This window comes from Culex quinquefasciatus, chromosome 3 (genome assembly GCF_015732765.1).
Source record: "Culex quinquefasciatus strain JHB chromosome 3, VPISU_Cqui_1.0_pri_paternal, whole genome shotgun sequence".
Lineage (NCBI taxonomy): Eukaryota > Metazoa > Arthropoda > Insecta > Diptera > Culicidae > Culex > Culex quinquefasciatus.
The window spans coordinates 154418648-154434875 of record NC_051863.1 but is presented as its reverse complement, the minus strand read 5'-3'; the positions used below and the strand labels follow the sequence as shown (position 1 = coordinate 154434875).

Here is a 16228-nt window from a genome sequence, read left to right as displayed (position 1 = left end):
AATATTTCGAAATATTATAAAAACATGCCTTGAAAGACTACACATTTCACTAATATTTGACCGCCAATTAAAAGTTCAGAGACTAAATTTGCCTAAATTAAAATTTTGTAGAAAATAAAGTGTAATTTTCCGAGATAAGGCATATCTCTGCTAACATTGAACAAAAACTGTACTTTTTTTTTTCTAGAAACTGTTCTCTGCAATCTGATTGCTTTGAAATTGTTTTAAAATGTCATGTGACAGAGAATCGATATAATAATTTTGGAAACCTATTGAGTAATAAATAGCTTTTTAGTGAAACACTCTAAGCTCGTCAAAGTTATATCTGGGCTGGACAATATGTGGTCTTTAATACTTATGACACATTGTACAAAGTAAAGATGTTTTTTCGGTTGTCTTGGTTCTTCCAGCATCGATTTTGGGGTAATTTCAATGAAAGCTTGAAATCTGGTAAATTTGGTTTCTGAAACTTTTTATTGGAGGTCAACTATTGGTGAAATGTGTAATTTAGAATCTCTTAAAAACATACAATCAAACCCCGATGGTTTGACACCAACTGCGGGGCCACGTTTTAGTTTGACACCTCTTTTACACGGAGTTCACACACACTACCGAACGTTTGTTTTGATAGTGTGCGTGAGCGCCGTGTTAAAAGTGACAGCTCGTCACTTTTTAGTTTGACTTTGGCAAACCAACGGGGTACAAACTAAAAAAGTGTCAAACGAAAAAGTGACCAACCACCGGGGGTTGAGTGTTTTCGTAAAAAATATGAATGTGTACATGAATTCTTTGATTTTCCCATAAAAATCGGAAAAAAAATAAAAAAATTGTTGCTCGAGACCAACGACGAAATCAAATTTGCATTGGCCTAATTCATGCCAATTTTTCCATATTTTTGGGAAACTTTAGTTCTACGAAAAACTGTACTTCCCTTGAATTATTTTTTATTAATTTTTAATACATTTATTTGCATAGGTTTTTGTTTTTAATGGTTGTAGGCCATATCTACAAGTTCTAATAATTAGCTTTTACCTAATTTCTTTTTTTTTATTTTCTGGTCCCTTTTTTACTTCTTTGGGTGTTTTCTTTTCTTCGAGAAATTTAAATTAATAAGTAAGTGAAGCACTGGTGCTACAATGGGCGTTCCAAGTGTCAACAATTGAAGTAATTTTCTTTAAATTTAATGTGTTTTTAAACATTACAAACACTTAAAAAAACAAATTGGGGCAATTTGCTAGTTTTGTAACAAATGTTACTTAAATGCGAGATTTTTTTTTAAATTAGTTTTCAGTGTTAAATTATGGGTTGTAATATGATTAAAATTAACAAATAAATACCATATTTGATTTATATAATTGGAAAAATATAAAGAGTACACAGTAGCGTGTCCAAAAAAAAAAAAAAAAAAACACACACACACAAAGTCGAGGAAATCAATGGGCTCAGATCTCAAATGATAGATACTCATGTTAGAAATAACTCTTTCATATACGAAAACTTTCGGAAATATCGTTAACCATGGGTGGTTTGTTTTTTAAAGTAAGGTTTTCGAGAATTTCACAAAATCTGCACAGAAAAAAGTGAAAATCTAAGAATTTCAAATGGCATTACTGTTAAATGATGGCCTTTGTTCCAATAAACAAGTTAATGTTTACAGTAAAAAATTGTGTAAAATTTTGAAGGAGTAATTTTTGAAGGTTAAATATTACATCTTTTATGATGTAATTTTACTTTAATTTAGACTGAAAAAGTTACATTACACCTGAATTATTTTTATTTTAATGGGTAAAATTACTCATTTTTTCTGACAAAATGATGAACCACTTCCCAGATGTAATATTACCATAATTTTTTTTATTGTGTATCGATTTGGCTTTTAAAAACCTTGATTTCACATTCTTGTTAGCTTTTATGTCGTAAAATACGAGTTTTTGCTTTTCTTTTTTACAATCTTATCCTTCGGCATTGAACACAACAAATTTCTCATCTGTGAGGATACATGCATCTTGTAGGAAATTTTCGGCCGAAGGTTTTCGTCTAAGCAACTTTGAAGTTTCATCAACTCTGAGCTGAGATTTTTCAGTTTTTGTGAATATAGATTTTTTGAAAATGTTGAAATTGATCATCATTGATATACAATATTAAGGGAAACTTAAGCCTAATTTGAATTGAGGCTTCATAGCACTAGACAAAAAACTATAGAAATTTTCTTTTGTAATAAATGCAAAAGGGTTCTAAAATGTATTTCAGCTCAATCCCTGTAAATGATTTTCCACTGGATTTCTCAATTAAATAACCCACTTATGAATTAAACAGATGTCTAAGGATTATTATTAAGCAAACAAGGTCTAGTAGAGAAGAGTGGTCGAACTTGTTCAGTGCTTCTTGAAAATGTATATAGATAAATCGTTTTGAAATGAATCTGCACTATGTTTCATTGAGTATTTCTTCAATCATTCATTCAAAATTCCGATTGATCCATTGTCCAACCGTCTGTCATTGTCAAAAATAAACCCTCCTCGCCATCCCCTTAGCACTGGGACAGTTCGATTCATTCTCAGAGAAAATCATTCAGAAAGAGCGACTTCACGCAAACAGCAAGCAGCTTTAGGTCTCTGTAGTAGTGGCATCGTCAGACAATTCGTGTAGTATGTAGTAGCGAGAGTCAGTCGTCAGCCGTCGTTCGTACGTGGTGTACGGTGCGCAGTACACCGTTGTGTTTCCAGCGGGTAACCGTGCGTTTAATCCGGGTGTCCAGAGAAAACCTGTGGGAAAGGGGGCAGGTCCTTTCGTTCCAGGTTGTGTCCCAAAAAGGGGACCGCGGCGGCGTCTGAATCCGTCGCGAAACGGTGCGTCGTTTCAGCTGGAGAGCCGTTTTCCTCTTTATCCAGCACAGCTCGTGCGCTGGAGAACGGAGGAGGTTGCTACAACAGCAACAACAACAACAACAGTGTTGCTGACTGCTGGTACAACTACTAGCACAAAGGCTGGGGAGCTGGTTGGTGGCGAGGCTGTTGCAATTTGGCAATGTCCAGCGGGATTGGTGGTGCCGAATTCCGCCGAAGGTTGACGGGTTGTAGGAAGAAAGTGTGTGTGTGAAGGTAGCTGAAGCAATAGAAGCTTGTGTTGTTGAGTGAGAATATACGGAAGAAGGTGGAAGCCGACAAACGGCGAGAAATGGAGCACGACATGGTACAGGTGCAGTAGAAGAGAAGGAAGAGAGTGAAACGAAAGAGTGTTGGGGCAGCGACTGCAGCAGCACCAGCAGTCTGGATGAAGGGAAAATTCTGATTGTGTGAGAAGAAGCAGAGGGAGAGAAAAGCGCTGCATTCGCAAGTTGTGAGTGAATACTCTGGAAGAGAGAGAGAGGGATGAAGTGGTAAAGAGGCTGAGGAATGCTGGCTGAGGAAGCTGAGGTGTGGATGACAAGCAGACAAGCAGTAGCGTAGAATACGAATACGGTGGATAGCAGCACGCGCGCGAGTGTACGACACACTTGGAGCTTTGGTGTGGTGAGGAAGTGGTACAAGAAGCGCAAAGTCGTGTTAAAGAGGCACCCAAGGTTTGGTCACCCGATCGCGCAAGAAGAATAAGAGAGAGAGAGAAAGAATCGGGTGCTTTAAATGAGAAGAAAAGGAAGCTGTGTGTGAAGAGTGGAGAAGGCCAATTTGGCGTATGCGTGAGAGGTCGTGCAAGTGCTCGTGGGGAAGAAGCAAGGAAGGTGAAGCAAGAGAGCGATTATAGAGGCGAGTTCGATAAATATACACAACTCTGGAAAGAAGAAAGAGTGAACGCAGAGGAACGGAGAGCAAAGGAGTGGAAGGCGCGACACCGACGACCGAGCCAAGCTGGTTAAGCATGTGTAAGTGCCATGATTTTCTTTTATACCTTTGTACAAGAGACTCCACGCAAAAGCTTGACGAACTCGAACTCGTAAACACGGCGAAAGAGGCAAGCAAAGAGTACAAACATACCAACACAAGCACGCGTCAAGACTTATCGAAAATAAAACAAGGAAAATTGAATACAAGAAAAAAGAGACGAAAAAAGTGTAGAAGAATGTCAAAAAACAAGTTTTTTGTCCCGAAAAATAGTTTTTGTTTGTTGTTTCTTTCACTTCCTCTTGTTTTCGCTTTATCCCCAGAATTCTTCTCGCTGTTTTTGTGCGTGTGTTTGTACTCCTATCCTCTTTTCTGGGTTTGGGATGGATGCTGCGATAGCAGTTTTATCAGCGCGGTTTACGTTTTTTTGGTGTGTTGATTCTCGTTTTGAGCTTGTTGTTGTTGCTGAAGGGAACAGGTTTTGCTTACCTCTGCCTGAATAATTTCTGTTTGATAGAGTCCAACGACGCCGACGTTTAGCGTCATGTTTGCGTGGCCACTTTTCGTGTGTTTGAATTTGAAGGTGTTGTCTTCGTTTAATAAATGAGTTGTCTTACAAAAAAATAAATAAAACATATATCATGTTTAACAAAAAGGAAATTTTGCAATGCAATAACATAAATTTCAGATTTTAAGCATAACTTTTGATATTTTTAAGCAAAAAGTATCACATAATTTAAAAAAAAACCCTTTTGTTGCTTGTTTGTAAACACTGTAATTTTGAACCAAAAAAAAAATAGTAATTTATGCAACAAGTTGCACAAAAAAGCCTCGTACGTTTATCCAACGAGGTCTACCGAGTTGGGTAAATACGAAGAGGGCTGAAAAAAATCAAGTTTTGTGACGAGTTGAGTAATTTATTTTTGCTATTCCGAAAGTTACTTTTGGACAGAGATTTTTCAGTATTTTTTTTTATTTTCTCGCTTGACTGCTATTTGCCGGATAAGTAATATAAACCGGCATTTGATAGGCAATCAAAATACCTTCCCGATGAGTCATAAAAATCCCTAAAAGTTCAGCTGTTTTTAGATAATTCAAAGGCCAGATGTTGTCATTTACATACATCATTTTAACTACTTTAAAATGTGAAGGGGGTGTCACGTTATATTGATAATAGATTTTGAATAAAACTATATAATAACTTGTTTGATTTGAATGATTTTGATTTTTTTATTGAATTCACAAATAAAAAATTTTAAACAAAAGATTAAAATATAAAATATACAACAAAGCATTTAAAAAAAAATACCCGATAGAGCTAATTTTGAATATATAAATATTTGTAAAACAATTCTGAACAAACTTGAAATAAAAATTTGCAATGGCACTACTAAAACTGAAAAAAAAACTCGAAAACTATTTTTTTTTGCGAATTTAACAATTTTTTTAACATTTGTATCACAAATTCTTAGATATTTTGAAATCTTTAAAATTGTTACTATTATCGTGTTTACGCGTTTTTATAAATATATTTTTCTCTTGGGCTGTTGCAAATAAGTTTCAAACTTTATGCTTTTTTTATTATCAGGGCTGCGGAGTCGGCTCATATTTCAAGCGACTCCGACTCCGACTCCGGCTTTCCGAGATCAGCCGACTCCGACTCCGGCTCCGGCTTTCAGATCCAACCGACTCCGACTCCGACTCCAACTCCGGCCTACCAACTCTAGCCGACTCCGACTCCGGCTCCGACTCAAGCTTTCAAAAAATTGTTGGCTCCGACTCCGACTCCGACTCCACATATTTTAAATGTTTCAAAAGTTAGTTAACTATTATTTCGAAAACATTGTCAAATAAGATTATTTAAAAACACTCTAAGTGTAGAAAAACGGAAAAAAATTCTAGTTTTACAAGTTTTAGACGTTATTGAAACAGCAATAAAAAAAAATCTTCAGTTTTGAAGGCAATTTCAGAAAAAAAAAAACAGTTTGGTAAGAAAATTTGGATTTATGTACTTGACCTCAATTTTTTATTAAATTTATTAAAAGCTAAAATATTGAATTGTTATTTTTTGAATGATCATTAAATCGATCGATCGATTAATGATCGATTTAATTTATAAATTCAATTTGCTCACTTTTAGGTTGGCATTTATAAGAAGGACAGTGACTATCATAGTCACCTTATTTTTTTTAAATAACAATTTTAAACGAAACTATTTTTAAAGCTCCATTTATATTTTCAAGACGTACATGGACATCATGCCATGGCTGAAGAAGATTATTATTAGAAATCAATGTATCTAAAAATATCCTCGTGGTAAGGACGCTTGAGGGGTCCTTTTCAAATATCCGTGACCTAGAAAATATTTTACCAAGGAATTTTGGATTTGTTTGGATTTTTGAATTTTTTCTATATTCAAAATGAGGCGCGCTATACTACTTGCATATTCACCTAAAATGAAGCTTTATTAATGGGCGTGCGCCTCCATCAAAATGTATGAAAAAACTTAGATTTGGATAAATAACTAAAATCCACAATGTTAAATATTTTCTAGGTCACGGATATTCAAAAGGATCCTTAAGCTACCTTTCCAAGAAGCATTTAAATAAAAAAAAATAAAAAATAAAAAAAATATAATTTTTTTAAGTACATTTAGTTGCAATGTATGAAAAAATTCTTACCGGTTGAACAACAATTTGATTTTTTAAATAATATTTGATTTGCAGTTTTTTGTGAACTTTTTCGGCTTTTTGTTAAACCCAAATCCTTGCCTAAATGTATCTCCTGATAAATGAATTAAATCGTTGTTGAACGGTACACCATAACTCTACTCGCTATAAATAATAATAACAATTGTAAACGAACTAATGCTGCAAAACAAAAAACATGAATGAATGAACGAATGATATTTGAAATATAAATTAATATCCTATCATTTTTCTATATATATTTTGTATCTTGAAATCCTATCCTATGCTGAAATCTTAAAACTTGTTCAACAATAATTTGCAACAATATCAAAATAATTTGCCTAAGAATCAACATTCTCAGATTTTAGTTGAGAAATATTAAACATTACGATAATCGATATATTTAACATATTCAGTGATGATTTCAAAATTAGTTGCTATCTTTTTAAATATTTGTTGTCAGTTTCAAATATTTTATGCGCGACACTTTGATTTTTATACTGTTAGTGATTTTTTTCCGATTTCCATAAATAGTGATGATTATTTTTTTTTATCTTTTGATGTACCTCGTAACTTTTTTCCTGAACATTGATTTACTTTAAACCTCCAAGACATTCACTATCGGGGTATAAGATGACTGTGTGTGAACTTTTTTCAGAGAGAACTGGATTAAATTTGGTCAAATTTGAATTTAAAGGGTACATAAATATCGGCAAAAGGATGCAGTCAAAAAGGAATTAATATTTTGGACTACAAAACCAATATTGTTTTTAATTGTTTTGAGTTATGATGATACTACATACTTGGGTAAGAGCTGATTACCATGTTATCATTTAGTGATCATAGATCTCTAAAAAAATGAAAAATGGCAACGCAGCGCATGTGACATGAAAAACAATTAAAAATATAAGAAGTTTTGTAAATTAAGCTGTTTTATAGCAAATACTGATAAAAAAAAAAAAATTTGTTGAATTCTAGATAACTCCGACTCCGACTCCAACTCCGGGTAATCAGAAATTCCCAAAAAGACACGACTCCACCGACTCCGGCTCCGACTCCGACTCCGACTCCACAGCCCTGCTTATTATTGTAGTTTTCAAATTAATAAAATAGAAGTTTTTTAAGACGCACAACATTTGTACCAGCCTTATTTGAGGTTGCCTTTGGGAAAAATCGGAATTCTAAAAAGGCCTTTGAGTGGCTACCCTTTGAATCTTTGTCGAGCATATCAAATCAAACTTTTCAAATAACATATCGATCGAAAAGCATGCATATTTTGACTAAGGTGACAATTCCTGCAGCATTTCTGTTTCATTTCTGAATATTTCTGTGTCGAGTTCTAAGAAAATTTTCAGAAAAAAAAAATTACCGCTGGAGCACAAAAAAAAATCTTAACATAATAAGTAAATAGTTGAGTAACAATAACATAAAACAGGTCCAACTCAAAAATAAATTTCGATTTTCTTTCCTAACATACTTTTCAAGAGGTCTTATGTGACAATACAATTGCACTGTTTTGTCTCAAATTTACCTCAGTGTTTGATCATTTTCACGCTGTATTTTGAACAATTTTGTTTTCAAAATCGGTTTTCCGGTTTACTTAATAGCCATCTGATTCCATTTGCTCATGGATATTTAATGAGTTTCCACAATCGGTCGATCAAACATTAAATATCAATAAGCTTCACCACCGTCTATTTGCCGTCTTTCTTTGTAGACTTTGTTCCAGGCGGGGTGGGTGGAAAACTCCCAAACCAAAACAAAACCCGCACTCAACGCTGTTTACAAGCAACAACAACAAATTATTACGACCGCCGCCGTTTGTCATGATTGTCGTCACGTCACACCTGTTTGCTGCCTTATTTTGGCGAAATTTATTCGGCGCTTTGATTGCATGTGGGCCAGCTATTAAATATGAATCGGATGGTGGTGTGGCCAAAATATAATTCTGATTAGCTAATAATTGGGTCTGTGATTGCTGCTGCTGTTGGTAGAACGTCCAGCACATTTGCAAACAAACGACATTCCTGTCGGGGCAATTAAAGTGGTACCTCGCGTTAATGGACGCGAGCCTTTTATAGCTCCAGTTGGAATTGGACTCTGTGGAATAGATTTGGACTTTGTTTTGCGTGTTGTTGTGGGCTGGTATTTGTCAACACCGTCGGGAAGGTAGCCGTTTGTAGTGACTAATACGGTGACGACCTTTGATTAGATAAGCTAGTTGTAAAAGATTATCACTTGCAGAGGCGGTTGCTACCTTTAAATTCATAATCAAAAGATATGGTAGCTTTGTAGCCTGTCTCGTGACTGTAGTGAGTTTAAATCTTGATGCTTATGCAGAGATTCGAGTGCTTTCTCGAGACGAACACTTTGATATCTGGACACAGCAAATCAGAGAGATCATTTAAATGAAATTATGGACGTCGTTGATCAAACTTTATCGATGAAATCAATTCCAGGTCAAACTCAGCACTGTCCGGACCAACCCTGCCCAGTGTCCACTGAATGTCCCCAGTCAGAGGTCCCCTGGTGCGTACGTGCGTATGCGTAAATTCAAAATGTGCGTACACGTACCCCATCACAAATACATTCTCACATTACCCATTGACCTTCCTCATTCCTCTGGTTCCACTGCTGCTGTTGATGGTACAAAAGCTGACATTTTTGGGGCTCGTCTCCTCTTCTTTACAACTCTGTGTGTGTGTGTGTGTGATTGTTTTGCTGCAGCAGAATCACAAAAGAGTCATCTCGACGAGGCTTTGTCTTTCCAGCCGAGCGAGGGGCGGCTCAGCTCGGAGTTCTGCTCCGTGTGTCGGAAGCATCTCATCATCAGCAATCAGCATCAGCAATCAGGCAGGCCGGCCAGCTGGTCTGCGGCTGAGCTTTTCCGTAACCTTGTGGCTCTTCTTGAAACGAATGCTGCGTCGTGGGGTTTTTCAGAGATTCGAAAGAGATGAAGTGGAGAACCTGTATTTCGCACGTTTTTGGACTAGTGGAGACAACTTTGGGGAAAAACTTCAAACACTGTGAAGATCTGGCAACGCTGCCTAAAGCTATGAGTACTTGAGTGAAATTTACCAGACTGGATGTCGAGAATCAAATGTGAATTAAGTGTTTTAGCGCTAAACAGTAAAAAAAATCATGGCAGTATTTATTACATCTGAGGAATCGAGAGTTGAATTTGGAAATTTCCCGAGAATTCCCGGGACCCGGGAGTGTTTTTAACTATGCCAATATTGCCAATAATGTATTAAAAAAAGTTATAAATATGTTTTTTTCAATGAATTCAGTTACGATTTATTCATACCGTAAACCGGGGTGACTTTGATAGGATTTCAATTTGTTTTTAGAATATTTTCCAACAGGTAAGGTTTTTCTCAAGATTATTATTTTTAAAACATGTACTGGGGTAGGCCACACAAAGTCCATGCACTATTTAGGAAAAAAAGTTTTTTCAATAGTGTTTAGAAAAATAGTTACGTTAAAAATTCTTAGTTTTAATTCCGGGGTGACTTTGATAGTCATAGTTTTTCTTGTTAAAATCATATTTAAGATGTTAAACTTTATTTGTACGTTAAATGTACCATCACTAAAGTAGCTGATATAGTTTGTAAGAAAAAAAATCAATGTTTATGTTAAGTTAACTATGTTTATAAGCTTTTTAACAAAATACATATAAATTTTAGGTAAAATTGTTAAAAAGTCGGAATTTTGCCTGAAATTTGTTAAAACTAGTTTTGTTTACAAACTTATCGATTTCTATTGCATTTTATACTGAATTCGAAGCACGAATCACAAGTTTTCACATTTTACATGAAATTTGTTCAACTGAAATTGCCTATAAATTTGGAGATTTTTTTATATTGTGTTTTAAAAACACATATTATTTATTATTTAAAAACTTTTCTAACCTTCTCCTAGTGGAAAATTGTCCAAATAATCCGAAAATGCATTCCGTTTTCCGATTTAAAATCACGATCATTGAGAAATTTTTTTGAAATTAAATATGTCTTTATTGAACTTTCTTATAATAATTACATTTCATTTACATTCTAAGTGGTATGGCTACATGCTCTTCATCTTTGTTATATTTTTCGTTTTCTTATTAACTGTTCACATTTATTTATTTACTTCAAATTGTTTTACATTTTTGCATTGAATCGAATACATTTGGGTAAAAAAGAAAAAAAAAACACTTTAACAACTAATCCTAACTTCAAACTAAAAAAGTAAATTCATTGAAATATTCAAAATCATCAGAACGAGTAAACTACGAACTGTATTTTAAGATAAATCCTCCAAGCGTTCTTACTTGTTCCGCACGAGTTTTGCAACCACGCAGTGTTGTTGTCATTTCGATGAAAATGTTCAGAAGTTCTTGTGGTGAAAACAGGTCACTACTGCCTTCATCCGTTGATGCTGGTTGGTTTTCCTTCGGTTGCTGACTGAAACCAGTAGGTGTTGTATTCTCTGCAACTTTTTGCCGCTGATTCAACGGCAATGGCTGCAGATTTGGAACCACTCGAACAGATCCCGCTCCAGGTGACGCCAAAGCAGGAAAATCCACGTCCGTGTAAGTTGGTGGTGTTTTGCGACGATTTGGTTGGTGCCTCGTCGTCGCTTGCTGCCGAATTTTCACAAACTCAGCTCGTTTTGGGCAGCTTCGATTCTTGGTAGAATGGTCGCCGCCGCAATTGAAGCATTTCGCTTCGATGTTCTCGTTGATTGTTTCGCAAGCTTGAGTTTTGTGCTCACCTCCGCAGGTTGCACAACGACTCTTGATGAAACAGTTCCTTCCACCATGTCCAAACTGCAAGCAGTTCGAACACTGTGTCACGTCACGGTGCACTGGACGATAACGTTCCCAAGTCACGATGATGTTGAAAATCGCCCGAACTGCCTTCAGCTCAGACGGCGTTGTCGATCCTTTCTCGAGATGAACCAGGTACAGTTGATCACGATACTTGATGTCCTTGTTGTGTCTCGTCATCTTGAAGACTTCGATCACGTTCAACTTAAGAGTTTTGAGCTCTTCTTTCAGCACACTCACATTCATGTCATACAGGCCTCGGAGGACCTGTTTCATGGGGCGTTTACCTGGATCGTCATGGCTGTAGTATTCAATCTTGGTGTTGTTCAGGAAATCCCGAACGTAGTTGTAATCCTTTCTGGTAGGTAGCAGAATTTTGAGTCCATCAGCACACAAGCGAATGGAAGCTCGTAAAGCACCAGATTTGATAAACCCGGTCAGCCACTTTCGCACCGAATCCGATGACGATGTTTTCACAAAAATGGGTGGCAACTTTTCCCGTCGTTCAAATTCTTCCTTCTCGCTCACGTCCACGGGGAGGGTAGCGAACTGACAATTTTTGAGCGTCCTTGCTCAAACTGCCTGGCTTTGCAGGTAGCGCTTCGGCATTCTTCAGCTTCTTCAAATCTGCCGATCCTGCTGGTGAGGACCGCCTCTTTTTCTTGCCGTGAGGCATTTTTGCACTTTTTTAAGCACTTTTTTGGTTTGTGAGGGACGCACGTCTGACTCGCTTCTCTGCTGATCGCAGACTGAACGATCATTGAGAAAATCATGACACTTTGAGAAGTTTAAAATAATGACTTCCATCAACATTTTCTTAACTATAGTTAACTAACTTTATAAACCTTTCAAAAATTTATGAATAGTTCTTCTTGAGGTACTTTGAACACTTCTCTACCACGGTCAGTATGTTTCTGAACCATTCCTTACGTATTTTAATTGTACTGTTCATTTTGTGGAAAAATCGCAAACCTATCAAAGTCACCCCGGCTATCAAAGTCACCCCGTTTTACGGTACTTATTCAATGAAACGTTAATAAGTAGCCTCATTATTTTTGGGAACTATGATCTACCTTTTGATTTTATTTTTCTGAATCTGCAAATACAACTTGTTGTATGAACTTGTTATCACATTTTTGTGAAGTAAAAAAATAGTGGGGCGAATTGGGACAGCAGTTTTAATAATGTTAGAGCACAATATTTTGATGTTTCTGATTGGTTTCGGATAGAACAGACTCAGACCAACAAAATGTGTAAATCCATTTCCGAATTTAAATCCATTAAGTGCTCTAAACACTGCTGACCCTATTCAGACTGTAAGTCCCGATTCCCGATTCTATTTAAAGTTGTTTTTTTCTTTTTTAAGGTCAACTGTAAATATTTATTGAAGAAATAGTAATCAGGAAACCCCGAATGTTCACATTTGGCGGATCTTAACTTTACAAAGTTTGCCAGAGTTTTTTTCTTCCAAAATATAATTTAATATTGAGGTTAAAGCGAAACACAAAATGACTTATTGACATCAAAAAAGGAAATTACCTTGATACAGCGGAATTAACTAAATAAGAATTAAAAAAAAAACTAGATTATAAGGATTGCTATGCTTGAATGAGGATATGGAAATTATACTTATCTTGAAAAGGCTTTTCCCTCTTAGAAATGACAAATGAAAAAATATATTTAAAAAACATTAGACTGCTAAGTATGTTTTAAGGTAAATTTTGTGGTCCACATTATTTTAAGTTCTCTCAATTATAGTTATTGGAATTTTTGATAAGTTAAAATTTACACTTTCCGAATAAGAAGATAAGAGAAGCATTGGTTCATTCGAAATTGAACATCTTACATTGAACTTCCGATGTTCTAAACAATTTCAAGCTTTCAAATGTTTTTTCTGATTAGTTTATATAATTTTGCTTCGATATTTATAAAATTAAAATTTTCCGGGAATCGAGAGGTCAAAAAATGGTCGATTTCCCGGGATTTTTTTCCCGGGAATTCCTGCTCGTCACCCTCTACAACTGAGAAAAATGTGTAATATTGCATATCAAAAGGTGTAAATTTACATCTTATTCTGTGTAATTGCACAATTCAAGCATTGCAAAGTTGAACTTTGCAAGGCTTAAAAATATGTACTCTTTTTTGAGTAATCTTCCTAAAATAATGTAAAAAACTCATAAAAATTTCACCTGTTTTGAAGTAAAATAACACACTTTTTGACATACAATTTGTAACCATTTCCAGATGCACTACTGGCTGGATTTTTCCAACAATCAATTTCTATTTTTTTAAATGGATCATCAAATTCAATTAAGTTCACAAAATCCTGAACAAAAAAGGAAAATTTCTACACCCAAAATTCAGAGTCGAGATAATCGTTCTCTCAAAATTTATTGAGGGCTCAGTGCCAAAATCGATAGAATAATGGTACCAACTCACACCATCATAACAAATGAGTTCATTCGTTAGTTGAATCAATAAATCTCCAACAAGTGTCATACATCGACTTCTGACTTCTCCTTGGTCACCAAGCTGTGGTGGCTGAGGCAGCTAAGTCATTGGATTGGTTTGTCAAAGGTCTCTGGTTCGATTCCCGTTGTCGACACTTTTGGTTTTTTGTTTGACGGATGAACTTTTTTTTGCAAATGAACCTTGAGAGAATAGTTCTATCGCCCATCTCGAGCCGTGAATGGTACCACTATTCTCTCGACTCGAGACCATCATTCTCTCCGACTAGCGCTGCCAGTTTTGGGTGTAGTTACAAGCCAACCATCAAATTTCTAAAACTCTACTCCGAGGCCGTCTCGCTAATCCCGTCACACCGGAAGCGCACACCTCGGATTATCACCCCCGCCAGGAAGAGAGGCTTATCGGCCATTCAATTAGTCAGGCTACGCGTCATCCCACAACTGGCTCCCTAAGCAGCGACTTATCAACAACACCACCCTTCTCGTCCCCTGGCCTCGTTCCATTTTATGGGACCTTTCTCACACGCACCAGACTCGGCCGCACTTGATGACGGTCATCGGGCGGGGTTGTCCCGGGGATTGGCGCCCGTGAACCGCAAACTGGATTTTCACCTGGTGCACAACTTTTGGAGGCATTAAAAAAGCTTGCTTTTTTAAATTTAGTTTTTGTCGAAATTACAAATAAAAATAATGAAAAACATGATTTTCTTTATAAAAAAAATACAACATTTTCCTCCGTGCACAACTCTAATCCGAACCGGGGAGAGCGAAACTGGATCAAGCTCAACGTTTAGAAAGCCATTTAACGGACAGTGGATCCAATTTATCAACAACAACAACAACACCACCAACAACGAGAGAGCGATCCATTTTCGGCAAAAGTGCCTCAACCTGGAGAAGCACTCATCTCTCCGCCGGTAGCACGGTAATCCATCATCGTCGTTCTACGTTGATTCGAGTACTTTGATCTGGGAATCGCTTCGGGACGCCCTGGAAAGCAGCACTCAAAGGCTCGTCGATTTTGAAATTCAATCGCACAAATCAAAACTTTTTTTTGTGTGGAATTTGTCTGTTCGTGTTTCGTTTGTTATTTTTTGCCCTTTTCCAAAGCTGATAAAAAGTCCAAAAGTATTGAGGAAGAACTTCACTTTAATTTGAGAGTTGTTTTAGTTAATAACAATAATAAATAAATACAAATTTTAATAACCAAAATTCCTTTATAAGTTTCTAATTGTTTAACACATATTCGTCCTGAAAAAAATCGAAAAAATAAAATAAAAGGTTACCTGTTTCTGAGGCAAAATAATCTTTTTTTTCCGTGGTTTACATAAAAAATGTGTAATATTACATGAGTGAAGTGACACTTTCGTCGTTTATGTTTATTTTTACGTAAAATTACATGAAATGAGGTAAATTTACACCTTCACATTTTCATACTGCAATTTTACTCTTTTTTAATGTGTTGAGAAAAAATCAAAAAAAATCATGCTGCAAGTGCTTTAAAAAACATACAGATTTCTATAATTTCCTTGCCTCCCCAGTTCGGTGTCAGTAATCAACACAGCAAAAAATCCGATCGTAAAATCGCATGCAAAAGCATGCACATCACCTTCGTCAAAAAAGACATTTAATATTACACACTGCATGTACAATTTTTGTAAACTCAAAAAAAAGTTGCAACCGACGGGATTCAAACCCAGCACCGACAGTACGGACTGGCGCCTTAGCCCGCTCGGCCATCAGATCGGTGAAGAATGGAAAGGATAAACGCATGTATCAGCTTGACATTTCGGTCAAGTAGGTTTCCCATACTGATGGGCTACATATTTCAGGGTGTAATATTACATAGAATTTCATAAAATAATGCAAAATTTATTTTACACCCAAGCCTTTTACACGCATCTGGATTACTATTTTTTTTTGCTGTGAACTTAATGTTATTACATCTTAGAATAAATGTTTCTGAACACAATTCATTTTCGCAAAATTATCATTCGAGCTCAAAGATCTCTATTTCAAGAATTATGTTTTTCTTTTTGGTAGCCACCAGCTATGTTGCGTGGGAGTGCTGTTTTTATCAATTGCTCGCACTTTTTCTTTATGAACATTTCCAACACAAACATACCACCAGCACGCATAAACCAGCAGCAATGTTTGCCTTTGAAGGAGGGTTTCCAGAAATGCTTCACTTTGTGGGAAGTGAACTTTACCCTGACGAAGGGAATATGGTTCTTGATTCGAGGAAAATGTTACGGCTGTTGTTTGTGGGTGATGAAAAATTGATATTTGCGCGCTGTGGGAACTGATTAAATTCTAAGGAAGCTTAAAATTACAAAGCTACATGGAATTGCACGTAAAATTACATGGGTTTGTTTTACCGTGCTCTTCTCGTTTTCATTACATGATGATTTTAGTCTTTTATCATTCATTCACAATGCT

The 16228-nt window shown here is 36.1% G+C and overlaps 1 protein-coding gene across 6 annotated transcripts in view; it reads left to right on the top strand.

Moving 5' to 3' along the window:
* Positions 1–2673: 2673 nt before the first annotated feature.
* Positions 2674–16228, top strand: part of LOC6052250 (homeobox protein 5) — a 258274-nt gene continuing 244719 nt past the window's right edge. For 3 of the 6 annotated variants that reach the window (XM_038264783.1, XM_038264782.1, XM_038264781.1), the window contains exon 1: positions 2675–3862. The gene's annotated coding sequence lies outside the window, so the exon portion shown is untranslated. Of the gene's footprint in view, positions 3863–16228 lie in introns of all 6 variants that reach the window. The other 3 variants (XM_038264780.1, XM_038264779.1, XM_038264785.1) reach the window with 2 other exon arrangements.